Genomic DNA, 17,381 nt, shown 5'->3' with positions numbered 1-17,381 from the left:
AGATATTCTCTTAATGATATCTCTCAGTTTCTCTTGTTGTGCCTGTGAGTATTATATTTCCCTACTCTACAATATTTGGGACTCGCCTTTTTGCACACTTTGGCTTGTTTCTCGGTGTAGTCCTATGAAGGAAGACAGACTGACAAACCCCGAGGGTACAGAAGCACACATACACACAGACAAATCAAACAAAGAAACACATTACAGGGGGGAAAGAAAAGAAAGAAAATGGGAGGGAAAGAGACGAAAAGAAGAGAAGAAGAGAAAATAAAAAGAAAAGAGAAAGAAGAAAAGACAAAAAAAAATATATAAAAGGGGGTCAGAGACAACAAAGGACAGTAGACCATTTAAAAGTGTATGAACAGTTTAGCGGAGAGGTAAGGATGAGATACAGGAGAATATATCTGGGTTGCAAGAAGGTGCAAAAGTAAGGGAGAAAGGAGAAAGGAATATAAGTAGTAAAATTTAAAGGAATTGAGTAAAGAAAAAGGAAAAAAAAGGTAATAATGACAAAGAAATAAGTACAAAACTAGTGAAGAAAAAAATTTTTTTTATACATTAAAAAAACAAAAAAACAAAAAAAACAAAAAACAAAACAAAACAAAACAAAACAAAAAACAAAAACAAAAACAAAAACAAAAGCAGCAGCTCCCCCTGGTAGATAGGCTTGGTTTGATGTGGTAGGTCTTGGAGTTGGTTCTCAGAGGCTCCGCCCCTGCCTGACGCAAAATGAGCAGCAGGAGGTGAAGTGCACACCTTCACAGACTCAATTGTGGAGTCCCCACCCCCAGTCAGGATCGCGATTGCAATGGGGGAAAGGCAAAAAACAAAAAGCAAAAAACCGAGTCTCTCTTAGTTTCTGATAGCTTTGCTCAAGCCGCTGTGTGCTGCTGGAAATGAGCTGGGAGTTTCTACAGTCTAAGCCTGCACCCAGGCCTCCACATGCCACCGACTCTTTGTTGGGGGTCGCGTAGGTGTGTGCCCTATATTTTCCCTGTGGGCACCCGGGATTCACGCAGTCCGTGCAGGGGGCGAGGTGCACCGTGGAAAAGCGGTCCCATTCCCAAAACCAAGTCAAATTGCTCGCGCCTGGCGCAGTCACCACTCCGGCCGCTTCCCGCCAGGGAGCGAGCCTCCCCAGCGCAACTGCTTCTCACAGCCACAGATGCCTCTGATAACCCGGCCGAGATGGCTTAGGGCTGGGGGCTATTCCTTCTCTTGCGCCACCCCGGTTCGGGATTCCGGCTGCCCAGCAGTTATCTATGGAGTGGGTTTCTGTCTCCACGCGCAGCCAAGCGTTCTACACCTCTTCCCCAGAGACAGTTCTATGAGCGTGTTCCGACTCTGTCTCTTCCCTTTGTCTCTCGGGCGCTTCACGCTTGCGCCATGTTGGGTTGGGGATATTACCGCCCCTGCCTGTCTGGGGCTGGCCCGTTTTCAGATCTCCCCCATTCGCCCCCACTCACTCAGGTATCCTTGAGGTTCTATTCCTTCTGGAGTTCGTATTTTCTCCTTCCGCTCTCGCAGATGAGCATAATATCCTTCTCAGTTCGATAAATGGTGCGGAGGGAGTTTACAGAGCTCCCTTCCTCTCCGCCATCTTGGCTCCACCCCTGGTTCAAGTTTTTAGACAGTAGATTTAATCTGATTTTTCTCTTCCAAGAACTTGGAGTATAGGTGGGAGCAATGTAGGAAAACAACCTTTGATCCAGCTCCAGAGTAAAACAAATCCTGGCTTTTCTGTTTCTGTTTTCTGAGTAATAAAAATTCATTGCATTAATATCCTTAAAGAGTCTTTAATCTCTCTGTGATATCAAATAACCTATCATTTGTATATTATTTTTGTTTCTATTAACTTGGATGATTATGAGTCCAAATGATGGTTAAAGTGTCTTATTCTAAAAATAAGTTAGGTCTGGAGAAGAAAATTTTATTTGTGTATGTGTGTGTGTGTGAGAGAGAGAGAGAGAGAGTGTGTGTGTGTGTGTGTGTGTGTAAATTATATGAATACAAATGTATATAATCATAGATAGATAGTTTACATATATATGGTTTAGTGATACCTATCTAGCACAATTGTGTTGAGAACAGTAGAAACACTGCCTGTAAAACATCTTTCATAAAATAGGGACTTAACCAACTGTGGCTGTGATTCCATGTGAAGTTTACCTTTAAGTACAAGAATCATGCTAATGAACATTAATTATTACATTGTTAGTATTTTTAATGCTATGTTTTTATATTGACATACCCGTGGGGTAGGGCACCCTCCCTATGGCAAGGGTGACAGAGGATCTGAAGCAGGCTGTGTGCTGACAGCAGAGAACCCTATGCAGGGCTCGAACCTACAAACCTGAGATTAGGACCTGAGCCTGAGCCAAAGTCAGACACTTACCCAACTTAGTCACCCAGGTGTTCCTATTTGTTAGTATTTTTAAGTCTAGGCTTTGCTTCACAAAAGAATATTTATGAAATTTGGTGTCTAATTGGATACTGTTTTCTTCTGCCACAGCTAACCATCTATTTCCCTATTTTCCTGTTTCCAATTTACATCTTTTAATGCTTTGAGAACTAAAGCAAATATAATAAAAATTTTTCTTGTTATAAATTCTAGTTAGTGGACTTTAAAGAGAAGTATCACATTAGGACTAACTTTCACCTGATAAGTCAACATCGTTGACCAAAGCCTTGAACGGTGACTAGAATAGATCCTGTGATCTTATGTGGGTAAAGATTGAGAGTGGCACACTGAATTCACCTGCCTACAAACAGCACCGATAGAACAAGTTTCAGGAAAGTTGTGTATATCAACTTTGTAACCTATTTTATTTTTATTATTTTTTAATGTTTATTTTTGAGAGAGAAAGAACATGAGTGGGGGAGGGACCAAGAGATAGGGAGACACAGAATCCAAAGCAGGCTCCAGACTCTCAGCTGTCAGCACAGAGCTCAATGCGGGACTCGAACCCATGAACTGTGAAATCATGACCTAAGCTGAAGTCTATGCTTAACCAATTGAGCCTCCAGGCGCCACTATAACCTATTTTAATATTTTTCTGCCAGTTTGAATTTTAATCTGAGGGATAAATAAATAGGCTGACTGAGACATAGATGACTGTTGTTGAAACACGATGGAGAGGAAGTAGTGATTAGAAAAATTTATGCTAATAAACTAAAATAAATTTTCAGGGAAGATGGTGCTATTTTTCCTAGAATTGCTGAAATACTGTATATGGGTTTAGTGATTTTTGTGTGGCTGGCTTTTAAACAAGTTTGAGCCGTGGGAAATCAATATGAAATTTCACTTTGATTTAATTATTTTAATAATTTTACTTCACTTAACATGAACTGTAAGATCATGACCTGAGCAGAAGTCGAATGCTCAGCCGACTAAGCCATTTAGGTGCTCCACCTTACATAGTTTTAAATAGTATTGTTTCTCCATGCAGATTTTAGGGAAACAGTTATATTAATTTACTGTTATATTTGTTTTATAGAATTTTTAATTTTATAAATTTTATAAATTTACTCCTTAAAAACCAGCTAGAAAGGAGTTAAGATATTAAATGTTTACATAGTATGAATTTGGAGGTAGTATTTCTAGTATGAATAGGTAGGTTAGAAAACTGAATATTCACTTCCTTATTTGACTTTCTACTGCTGAATTTCAGTGTGGCTTTGTGTGTGAATGAGCATGGGCACATGGAAAGATAGAATTGTGAGTGAATATGAGGTTTTTTTAATAATTTGATAAACTGTGTGTTAACATAGTAAAAAATGGATTTATTTCAACATTTGGTTTGTTGAACATAATTGTCTACATAACATATTGAATGACAGCATATATAATTAGATAATGATATATTTATAAACTATTCTGTGGGTGATTGGCAAATAAGATGGATAACTACTATTGAAGATAGCTACAACGATGTATTCAATTTATCATTCAGGATATTTGAATTATCCAGATCCATTTAATTTGTGAATTAGCAGTAATAACAACAGCAAAAATACTTTAACATGCTTTTGTGATAGGTGATTTTATTTTTCCATGTCCTAAGAAAAGAACAAAAAGAACTATTTTGTTTATGGTGTTTCTCCTTCCAGCAGAATATGGGAAGCCAGATACTCAGAGTATCAGGATATAGGATACTAAAAACACAGTAGGCTGAAATTCAGAGTCGTTCAAACTAACCCCATATGAATCAACCTACAGAGACATCTTCTTGTTAAGTTATACAAGGGTCATTTTTGGCATTGCTTTTATAGATAGAAATTATCACTGTTTTCATCTTTTTTATAATAGTTTATTGTCAAATTGGTTTCCATATAACACCCAGTGCTTCTCCCCACAAGTGCCCCCCACCATGACCATCACCCCCTCCCTCCATCCCCCTCCCCTTTCAGTCCATGGTTTTTAATAACACAATGACATTGCCAATATTTTTACTGTAGACAAAAATTAATGACTGATGTGCAGAGTTCTTTATAATATCACCTCATTTAAATTTCACTGCAATTATCCCTGTAAAATCATTGTTATTAGACCTAATTTTAATGATGAATCACAAAGTACTCGGAGAGTTATGTGACTTTCCTCCCAGGTGGTCATCACAGGATTTAGAATACAGTGTGGGACTCTAACACAAGCTCTTTTTCCACCATAATACACTGAATATCTGGTAGACAGAACAAAGACCAACAACTTAAAAAGCTAGAAAGAATTTCTTTTTTCTTTTACTTTGAATGAAAGGAATGTAGTTTTATCATGTGGTATTGAATGTATTTCTCTTTATCATGAATATTGGGAGATAATATTTTTCATAAATATCTACAAGAGTGTCTCTCTTTCAACATGCTCTTTTCCAACGTGATGGTGACAATTCTCCCACTGAGAGATGGAGACTAGGTTCCCCCACTTTGAGTTAAGGAGGGGTTGTGACCCACCAGAAATGATGCCACATTGCTTCCTCATCTAAGTCTGGAAAGACCATCCATGGTTTTCATGGGACCCTTACTCCTGAAACCTGGGCACCATTCTCTCAGAAAACCCAAGCACTCCAAGGAGAGTGACCAGGGCCCACAGTGGCATCTGAATTCCCAGCTGAAAGCCCAGCACCAGCTTGCCAGCCGTCTCAGATGGGCATTCTCTAGCCCTGTGCCACCTGACACCACTTAGTACAGACATCATTGTTCCTGTTGAGCTCCGCCCAAACTGAGTATTTTTGATCAGAGTAAATTATTGCTGTTACTTCAGACACTAAGCTTTGGGGTGGTTTGTTATACAGCAACAGATAACTCAAACAGTAATCTAAGGTACAATTTTCTCCAAGGAACCTTTCAAATTCTATATATTTAAGGTAAAACAACACAATGATTTAATAGGGTTTTTATTTGCTCACACTCATAACTACTCATCTAGGATGTGACTGCCTTTTGTCTGAACTACTGTAAAATAAAATATATGCTAACAATGGATAATTACCTCATTAACTCATTAAAAGCTTTCCTCTTATTGAGGGAGAATGCATTTTAAAAGACAGCACTCTCATCAAAGAAATATTTTTAAACCTCTGATTTGGCAGGAAAAATCAAAGCTTAAAAGCATTGGTTGTATTCGTGAAGTGCTTTTCTTATTAATTGTTGGAGAATGCCAAAGTGCCTGGTGGAACACATGGGAAAACAAGCTGATTAAGAGGCTTAGTATTATTTTTAAATTACTTAATTGCCATTTAATGAAATAGGGAGCTCTGACTTCCACGCTACCTAATAAAATGGTTACTCTGCAAGGAATGAATTGCTGGTTGCACTGACCTTGCGGAGCAAGCTGGGTTTAAAGAAGCCACATAATACATTTCTACAATGATGGTGTGGAGACTGAAAGCCATATTACCGGAATGTGCTTGGTAGCATTTATATCTCTTTTATAATTGCTGAAATAATGGCCAACATACATTAAGAAATGTCTGGGTATTCCACTGGGTGCCCTGATTGCAGTCAGACCACATATATGAATACCTCTTAATTGCCAAAGTAATTTCTAAGGAACTAAAAACACAGTTCATTTGCTTTTCCACCCTGCCCTTGGGAACCTGCAATTTTGCTTCATTACAGCCACTCAACCTTTAGCCCTCATCCACTTCAAAATGGTTTGCAGTGTTTTATATATAATAAAACAGCACCCATATCTAGGCATGCACAAATCTGTTATTTTTGTTAGCACACTGTGTCCGAGTTTGAAATTAGCTATGTTTGAAGCCAGAATTTAGACATATCAATGCATATTTATTATACATGCCTATTTTAAACATACATATATATTATATATAATATATATACATACACATATCCTCTCCCACTTAGTGAATATATCTTTTTTTAGTAGATCTGCAACAGCAAATGTATATTTGAAATGGGAAACTGGGCTACTTTTTATTTTATTCACTGCACTATCTAATCAAACTAACTAGCTTGATAAAGACAGAATTTCAGGAGCTCACATTGTGTATCAGATTTCCAATCACTACTCTAAAACACTGATTCCCATAGTAAATTTACTATAAGGTTAAAAAAATAAATCTATGTATCTATATTCATAGATACATGCCTTATCTTAATATCTTGTATTTATATGTATCTTATGTATATCTTAGATGTATATTGCAAATACATCTATCTACTGTTTATGATCAGACTTTTGAAATCTTTGTCTTCATGTTCATCTTATATTTTCTTTCTTTCCTTTTTCCTTTCTTTCTTTTTTCCCTATTTCCTTCCTTCCCTCCTTCCTTTCTTCTATGTACTTTCTTTCATAACCTGGTCTCTTTGTCACTGTATTCACTACCTTCTTCCTTTATATATTATTTGCTTTCTTATTGGTAACTGCCCAGAATTAATGATCTTATTCTCAAATAACACTCAGATTTTCCTTTTTTTCATCTACTTGCAGTTCATGTATTTCAGGTGAAAGTGTCAATCTTCAATGTTTGTCACCCAATTTAGCTTGTTCAGTCAATACAATTTATTCCTGTGATTACTATAATTAGTTTGGGTTGAGTGTGTGACATGCATTTAGCCAATGAAAAGGATCTGGGATATCATATGCTTTCAGTCATATGTGGGACTTGAGAAACTTAACAGAAAACCATGGGAAGAGGGAAGGGGAAAAAGTAGTTACAACCAGAGTGGGAGAGAGGCAAACTATGAGACTTTTATTTTTAAATTTATTTACTTTTGAGCAACAGAAAGAGACAGCACAAGTGGAGGAGGGCCACAGAAAGAAAGAGAAACACAGAAACTGAATCAGACTTCAGACTTTGAGCTGTCAGCACAGAGCCTGATATGGGTCTTGAACCCACAAACCGAGAGATCATGACCTGAGCCAAAGTCGGACGCTTAACAGACTGAGCCACCCAGGACACCCAAAGAGACTTAAATACAGAGAACAAACTGAGAGTTTGATGGAGCAGGGTGGCAGGGGAAAGGGGAAAATGGGTGATGGGCATTGAGGAGGGCCATTGTTGAGATGAGCATGGGGTGTTGTATGTAAGCGATGAATCATGGGAATCCACCCCCTAAACCAAGAGTACACTATATACACTGTATGTTAGCTAGTTTGACAATAAATTATATTAAAAAAATAAAAAGGAAAATTTTTCAATTAAATGTAAAAATAGAAAAGAAAAGAAAACGATCTGGGAAAGACTACAGACTTGCTAGGACATATAATATTTTCTTTCTACTAATTTTGTTAGGCTGACATAATAACTGATAGCCATCTTTGTTTCAATAGGAGGAGAATAGGGTGAAGACAGAATAAGAGACATGAATATAGATTTTTGATACTTTAGTAAGGTGTATGGACCCAACATGATTTAGGTTGTGGACCCCTTAGTTACATAAGGCAACACCTATCCACTTCCTGCTCCTTATTCCCCAGACATTTTTGTTATTGTTAGTTCAACTTCACTTGGGTTTCTCTTACTTATAACTCAAAAAATCCTGACTATAAGCTTCTTGACTTTTTTTTTTCTGTTCTTACATGTCTTCCCTTTTGATCTCTCTGTTTGTTGTCTTGTGTACCCTCCATCCAGTATTCTATCAAATTTTATTCAGTTTACTTTTCTTTTTCTCACTTTTTCCTATTTTATGTGGTATTATATTCTTTATTTCCTTTAGTATTCTTTCTATTACTCTGCTACCATTTTTGGCTGTATCCATTCTTTATCCAGATCTAATAAAAACTGATTCTTCTCTGAAATATCTTCCACAACTTATGGTCAGGTGAAACAACTTTAGTAAACTTAATATATTTATACAAGTTCCAATCACAAAATAGAGAAAATCTATGCTTTTCTTACATTACTCAAGGACAACAGTAGTCGCCATTTTCCATCTCTTGTAATATTTTGCTTCTGTTCTATCACCCCTTGCTTTTAACAACTAGTCCACTTCAGAAGTAATAAAGTTCAGAATTTTCTGGAACCAGAAAATTATTCTGAACTATATATGCAAATTAAAGGACATTAGATGTATATTAAACATGTTAACAATTAATAGTAACACTTAATAAACAAAAAATAATACAATGTACCTATATATTATGTGAAATATAGAGAAACTAGAGAATCAATATATATGGTGTTTCTTACAATTGATAGCATCTATTCACACCAAAAACTACTTTGAAGAAAATTTCTTTCAAAATGTCATTGCAATGAACTATATTTATAAAACCAAACTAAGTGTAAAATAAAGAATGACATGTAAATGATGATAGGGAGGTTACCATCATGTTTAAAAAACAACCAAGGTTCATTATCCTTCAAATAGAAATTTTGGCCTTACTTTTCTCTTGATCAAGATTATCATTTTTTTGTCCAAAACATTCATTTAAATTCAAGGAGTGCTTATAAATAAATGTGTAATTATAGCTGATAGTGACAAGTTTCACAGATCATCTGGCTAAACATCCAAAATTCCAGATGATTTTTGAGGGTTATCCACCTGTAAAAGGTCAAGAAGTTCAATTCAATAAATATTTTAGTGGACCTTTTTATACTGTGGGAACCAAAATTTGATAAGATATACTCCTGGTGCTTAAAGGTAGAGTCGACTGTGGGAGAAGACTCAAACACATTGCCCTATGGTAAGTACTGTAATGGGCTTAGCAAAAATCACTCTGAGAAGACAAGGCTAAGTTATCTCTCATTGTTTCTGAGGGAATTAATGAAAAATACCACATAATGAAAATATTTGGATAAGAATAAAAGTATATACTAAATACTGGGTAGAGGTGGGGAAACTATTTCATACAGAGGGTTCACAATGTTACAAAGAAATGGAAATCTAAGAGCATATTGCCAAAGACTTCCTTGAGCAAACTTTAGTTAGGTTCCTCTGGACTCTTTCTTATTAGGCCTGAATTGTAGCCCCTGTACCAGTCTTTAGCCTGCTCAGCCCAATGTTAGCAAGAATCTTCCCACTGTTAATATCTAGCCATGCTTGGTAATTTGATATATAAATTCGTGCCTGCCTTTAGCAAGAAGCATGTTAGGACAGTTTAGCAAGAATTACCCTATATCTCTTAGTAATTTTCAATCCATTAACCACTTACTCTGTTCATTGGTTTTAAGTCCCTAGCTGTATTTCTGTATTTGGAGTTGTAAGCAATCACTCTCCTCTACTGCAAAACCCCTTTGGAATTGTCTTGCATAGTCTTTCTTGCCATTTTAATATGTGTCAGAATATATTTTAATACTATGACATATCTAAAGATATTCAGTATGACTGAATACTTGTGGGAGATCAACATTATCCCTATGCTTAAGAAGTTTACAAAGTATCTTAGGAGATAAATATTAAGTATAAAATGCACAAATACAATAAATTATAAAACAAAGTTATGTATAAATAGGCTTAGCCTCTGAGAAACCATTTAATTCTAATGTGGTAGGAATTGGAAAGGCATCAAGGAGAAAGAAATAAGGAAGAGAAGGGAATGACAGTGGGGAAATGCATTTCAGCCAGAGGAAAATGAGTATTTTAGGCCATTAAACCTTAAAAGTGTAAGGGCTAATGGGAAACCAAGTGCCATTAGTGTAAAGTGGATGAAATAAGTTTTGAATTTAGGAAATTTAAATTTGTTTGAAGAATTTGCTCAAAGATGACAGGTTGGACACAAGTGATTTCTTTCATTTCTTGCTAAAGTCTCATATAGAAGACATAAATGAAGGGCACCTAAGTGGCTCAGTCAGTTAAGCATCCCACTTCAACTCAGGTCATGGTCTCATGGTCTGTGGGTTTGAGCCTTGCATTGAGCTCTGTGCTGACAGCTCAGAGCCTGGAGCCTACTTCAGATCCTGTGTCTCCCTCTCTCACTTCTGTCCTGCTCATGTTCTCTCAGCCTACCAAAAATAAATAAACATTAAAAAAATTACAAAAGACATAAATAACATGACATAGAATACATCCATAGGACAAAGAGATTGAATGAAGAGATAACAGTGAAATATTTTGAAAAAGGAAAATGAATAAGTGATAATTGACTTCACAAATACTTAACTAGCCAACCAACCAACCAAACAAACAAACTCAATCCTAAAGGAGCAATGGGAAAATAGGAGAAGACTTCAAAAACTCCAAAACACTCAGGAAGTGGTAGCACCAAATACTGTTTGATGTATATGCTCTCCAGAATAAAATTCAATGGCCTTTAAGGACAGACAGATACTCAAACTCCACACAACTCATACACAAAGTCCAGCATAATTTTATATACACACATATATATATGACATGAGGTAAATAAACATATAAATATATATCCATAAGAATGAGTCTAAGATTAATTAAAAAAAAGAGGAGTTGTCAATAAAACTAGAGCCATAATATCTAAGATGTCAGAATTAGCAGAAAATATTTTTAAAATCCAACATAAATATGTACAAGGTGATAAAGGAAAAGGTGCACATGATGAGTAAAATTATGGGAAATCAAGTCTATGCAAATATCTAGAAGGGAAATAGGAATTCAAGAATATAATAGTGCAATATCTAGAATGAGAAATGAATGGGATTACCAGAAGGTTAGCAGCTGCAAAGTAAATAAATAAACAAACAACAGAAATGATCCAACTCAGATTTAAAAAGGGATAAAAAATAATTGAAAGAATATTAACAGAGCCCAATATTATGTGGGACACTATTAAGAAGTCTGATGTAAATACGTTGGAATCCCTGAAAGCGAAGGAAGAATGAACGATTCAGAAAAAACACAATATTTGAACAAATCATAGTGAAAATTCCCATATTTTACAAAGTATCCAAATCCAACATACTAAGCAAACTCAAGTGGGACAAATTCAAACAAAACAGTCACATCATAGCCCAACCCCAAAGATAAGACAAATCTTAAAAGCATCCAGGGAAATACGACACATATTTAGTTATCAAGGATATTCATATGAAATCACACTGATATATAATCACACATCATGAGAATGGGTAAAATTAAAAAGAAAAGAACATAAACACCAAGTGTTTCTAAGGATGCAAGTACATATTTCGTTACTGACAGGATTAAACTCTTATTTTCAATGTTTCACTTTGCTCTCTTACCAATACTTTTTGAGATTACTATCCAAATACACTATTTGCACTTGAGTCTTTGACTCACTCTGTTTTTATGGGAATACAGACCAAGACAAATTCAGGGATGCTATTGATGTTCTTGGACTATTATTACATATCCTCTGCTCCCTTAATTTTTCTATTGTAGTCTTTTCTTTCTAAGTGCACATCTGTCTTTTATTTTTCTTTATCTTTTTCCTTGAAGACTTCTTTTGAGCTACCAATTATCCTTTTCTGGATGTGTCTTAATAAATTGCTTGCATAGAACTTATCTCTCACTGTTTTCATCTAAAGAATCTCGCCTCAGAAGACAATCTTTTTTATCTTTTCTCTAGTAGACCATTATTTCCACTATTTAACATGCTTATTTTTTTAATATTTTAAACAAAATATTCCAAGTTATTTGATTTCTTTCATAATATAAGAAAATATCTATATAAACAATGTTTTACTGGTGTGATTACTTTTAGATTTTTTTATTCTTAATCTTGATATATAGATCATTCTATCTTTCCTTTTGTGTTATTTTTGCGTAAGTCCTGGCTTAGACTTTTCCTATTTAATATTCATTTTTAACATGGGCAATTATGAATATTTAATAAAACTAAGATGACTATTGAAATGGGACAATAAACAATTGCATTTCATACTTTTAGAAAACTGCCTTCCTAAATCAGCTAGTTGTTTAAAAAAAATTTAATGTGGCTTAACATTAAGTTTAAATAATCATCTGACTTACAGAGATCCTCTGTAGGAACAGGATTACCTTTCTTCCTACTTGTTTTGGTGTCTACTATCACCACCCACATTATTGATTTCTTCTTCTTCTTCCTCTTATATTGCTTACCTTTTAAAGAGTTATGGGTAGGCTTCTTTAATTGAGATAAATATTTTTAAGTAATTAAATAAAAAAGTGGCTTTATTTCTCTTGACAAGGATACTTCAAATTTTGTTTATTCATATATTAAATCCCAAGCTTAGACTCCTACTAAGCAAACTCTACTGTTCCCTGCTTTGCAGATTTTGTAGTTTTTCTATAATTTTATAAAGAATTCTTATTTCTGTTCATCAGCTCATTATGATCATGGGTTCAAATATGATTCCTTCTTTGGAAAAAATAGAATAATTTTTAGTATTTCTCTTCCTCATATTTTTTTATTCATAAAAAATACTAAAAAGCTACTTCACTAATTATGATGATATAGTTTAAAAGTTGCTAATATGCTTAAGCTTTAAGAAATATGAGAATTTCAAGATTTGAGTAATTATAGTTTTAAATGTTTGAGGAAAAACTAATTTTCACCCACCCACTTAAGAGTACTCCATAGAAGTTTACTCACATTGGAAATTCAGATAAATGTATGACACAAAGATATAGCTTGAAGTGGTCTTATAAGAATGACAATGGAACTATCAACTTTAAACTCTATTGTACCTTCCTTAATAACAAAGCAGTGATAGATCCAAGGTCATGTATTTAATTCTAAATGCCATTTTTTTAAAACAGCATACCTCTATCTTCTTTATTTGAATATGGACTCAGAGTGTTTAAGGAGACAGAGAAAGCATCTTGTCCAACCTGTGAATATTATGGATGAAGACTTGGGGTAGAAAGGCCAAAAACCTTGTTCATTATCATATAATATGTCATATTCAGGGCTAAACTTAGAATCCACATCCAAGATTGCATATGCGGGCCTCATTTTATTATAACATAAATAGGTTGATTTGGAAGCCTTGCTATGTTGTTTCTCTTTCATTCAGAGCCTGAAAGGATTGTGGCATTGATTTTTTTTATTAAAATATATACAGTATATTGATGTAATAAATAAAGGTTGTGAACATTCTATACACGTGGCACACATTTCCTGACCTACTTTCAAATCAGTATTAAATGCTTATAGAAGTGTGATAATTTGTTTTGGGAAGAAAACACTGCTCATAAATTTAAATCTGTTATTTCTGTGGAATACCTACATGACTTACTCCTGAAAATCTTGACAGGAGGACATAATAAATAAGGCACCTTAGCTGCAGCTTATAATTTATCAGATTTCAATCATCTTCTTCTCATTAGGTTAACGATAGAAGTGTAATCATATTAAGAAAAAAGTCTGTGGACTCAACAATTATGTTAAACATCCAGTTCTGGATTATTGTTTAGATCTGATATTAGGGAGGTAAATTATATGCATCTGTCCTAACATCTGTTTAAACATATTTGCCAAATTCCAAATTCTTTGCAAATAGATAATAAGGAAATCCCAAATTATGTAAATAATTATGTATGTATAATCCTGAAATTATGAAAGCAATTTTTTAAAAAAGTGTTGATGTAGTGAAGTATTTAAAGGGATTCTAATATGTGAGGTCCTTTAGAATGGCGTTCTTTCTTGAAAGAGTTCAGTCATGTGATATAGGCATGCTCGTGGCATATTAAAAAAAACAATTATATAATCTGGTACTTTTTCTGAGAAGCAAGTTGCTTTAAGCACTAACAAGAACGCTCACACTGGGAATACCCCTCCAACACTTTAGTATTTTAAAATAAGCAGTTAAGGGAGGAGTTAAGATGGCAGAGAAGTAGGGGGACCCTGGGTATTCTTCATCTCTCAACTACAGCTGTAGTGAGGTCAGATCACTTCGAATACCCAAGAAATTTATCTGCGGAGTGGCATCAGGACCTCCAAGGTTGGAGGATAGCATGGGAAGTGCGAGATGCACGGAAGTTAATTGGAAGAGAGAAAAAATGGCGATGCTGCAAAGGGGAGGGAACTATTTCCTAGAGAGACAAAAAGAGGAGAAAGACAGAGAGGCTGTGAAATTGCACTATTGAGTTAGTACAAGGGAAAAAACACTCTGGACCACGGACTGGGAATGAGAAATACAGAGAGTGCCAGTTTCGATTATCTTGTGAGGCTTTGGCAGCCTTTTATTCCAAGCTATTCTAACAAACAAAGCAAAGCACACCTACTTAAAAGGCTAAACACTCCCCACTGTAAGCAAGGAGAAGCTCTGCACAGGAATGACCAGTGGGAAAGAGCAACCAAAAAGCAGCAGCAGAGTGCACACAGCATAGAGCAGAAACACTTCCTGAAGTGCCAGAACCTGGACAGTGTATGACCCCTTTTTTAAAAAGCAATACTCTCCGTGCAGAAAACATAGCAAGCTTTTAAAACATGCAAAAGACAGAACTTAACCAAAATGACAAGGAATGAGGAATTCTTCCCAAAAGAAAGGTCAAGACGATATCACAGCCAGCAACTTGCTTGAAAAAGATATAAGTGATATATCTAAAAAAGAATTTAGAACAATAGTCATAAGACTACTGGCTGGGTTTGGAAAAAGCATAGAAGACACCAGAGAAACCCTTGCTGCAGAGATCAAATACTCTACTTACAACAATGGACAGATTATCTAAGCAGAAAATCAACAAGCAAACAATGGATTTGAATGACTGAACCAGATTTACTTAACAGATATATTCAGAACATTTCACTTTAAAACAGTAGAATACACATTCTTCTCAAGTGCACATGAAACACTGTCCACGATAGATCACATACTTGGTGACAAATCAGCCCTCAGTGGGTACAAAAGGATTGAGCTCATACCATGCATATTTTCAGATCACACTGCTGTGAAACATGAAGTAAATCACAAGAAAAAAATTGTGAAACCTTCACATACATGGAGATTGAAGAACATCCTATTAAACAATGAACGGCGTAACCAGGAAATTAAAGAAGATATTGAAAAATACATGGAACCCAAGGAAAATGAAAACACGACAGTCCAAACCCTTTGGGATGAAGCAAAGGCAGTCCTAAGAGGACAGTACATCACAATCAGGACTATCTCAAGAAGCAACAAAGGTTACAAATACACTGCTTAACTTTATACTTAAAGAAGCTAGAAAAGGAATAAACCAAACCAAACAGGTAAAATATGTGTACACTGGAAACTGTAGAAAACTTATTAAAGAAACTGAAGAAGACACAAAGAAATGGAAAGACGTCCCATGCTCATGGGTTGGAAGAACAAATATTGTTAAAATATTGATACTACCCAAGCTTCCTACACATTCAATGCAATCCCTAGCAAAATGACACCAGCATTCTTCACAGAGCTAGGAAAAACAAGTCTAAAATTTGCATGAAACCAGAAAAGGCCCTGAATAGCCAAAGTAATGTTGAAAAAAGAAAACCAAACCTGGAGGCATCACAATTCCAGACTTCAAGGTGTATTACAAAGCTGTGACCATTGAGACAAACAGATACATAGATCAATGGAACAGAATAGAGAACTCATAAAAAGGACCCACGAATGGATGGCCAACTTATCTTTGACAAAGCAGGAAGGAATATCCAACTGAAAAAAGGCAGTCTCTTCAGCAAATGGTGCTGGGAACACTGGGCAGTGGGATGAAGAATGAAACTAGATCACTTTCTTACAACATACTCAAAAAATAAATTCCAAATGGATGAACGACCTAAGTGTAAGACAGGAAACCATCAGTATTCTAGAGAACACAGGCAACAACCTCTTTGACCTCAGCCACAGCAACTTTTTACAAGACATGTCTCTGGAGGTAAGGGATTCTAAAGTAAAAATGAACTATTGGGACTTCATCAAGAGAAAAAGCTACTGTACAGTGAAGGAAACAATCAACAAAACTAAATGGTAATGGATGGAATGTGAGAATGTATTTACCAATGATGTATTGTATAAAGGGTCAGCATCCAAAATCTATAAAGAACTTATCAAACATAACACCCCAAAACCAAGTAATCTAATGAAGAAATGGGCAAAGGACATGAATAGACACTTTATCTAGATGGCTAACAGGCATATGAAAAGATGCTCAACATTATTCATTATTAGAGAAAAACAAATCTAAAGCACAATGAAATACCACATCACACCTATCAGAATGGCTAACTTAATAACTCAAGAAACAACTGATATTGGTGAGGATGTGACTAAAGGGAAACATTTTTGTACTGTTGGTGGGAATGCAAACTGGTGCAGCCACTCAGGGGAACAATATGAATTTCCTCAGAAAATTTAAAATAAAGCTACCTTACAACCCAACAATTGCACTACTAGGTATTTATTGAAAGGATACAAAAATGCTGATTCAAAGTAGCACATGCAGCCCACTGCTTCTAGGACTATCAACGATAGTCAAAATATGGAAATAGCCAAAATGTCCATCAACTGATGAATGGATAAAGAAGAGATATATACACATATATACATACATACATACATACATATAGACACATATATTTATTTATATATAATGAAATATTACTCAGCAATCAGAAAGAATGGAATCTTGCCATTTGCAACAATCTGAATGCAACTAGAATGTATTATGCTAACTAAGTAAAATAAGTCCATCAGAGAAAGACAAATACCATATGATTTCACTCATATGTGGAATTTAAGGATCACAACAGATGAACATAGGGGAAGGGAAGGAAAAACCAGATAAAAACAGAGAGGGAGGCAAACCATTAGAGACTCTTAAACACAGAGAACAAACTGAAGGTTGCCGGAGGAGGGGTGTTTGGTGGGGGGATGGGCTAAATGGGTGATTGGCATTAAGGAGGGCGCTTGTTGGAATGAGCACTGGGTGTTTTATGTAAGCAATGAATCACTAAATTCTACTTCTGAAACCAATACTACATATATATTAACTAACTTGAGTTTAAACAATCAAACAACTATATGTAATATTAT

This window comes from Suricata suricatta, chromosome 1 (assembly GCF_006229205.1).
Source record: "Suricata suricatta isolate VVHF042 chromosome 1, meerkat_22Aug2017_6uvM2_HiC, whole genome shotgun sequence".
Classification (NCBI taxonomy): domain Eukaryota; kingdom Metazoa; phylum Chordata; class Mammalia; order Carnivora; family Herpestidae; genus Suricata; species Suricata suricatta.
This window is presented reverse-complemented; position numbering follows the sequence as displayed.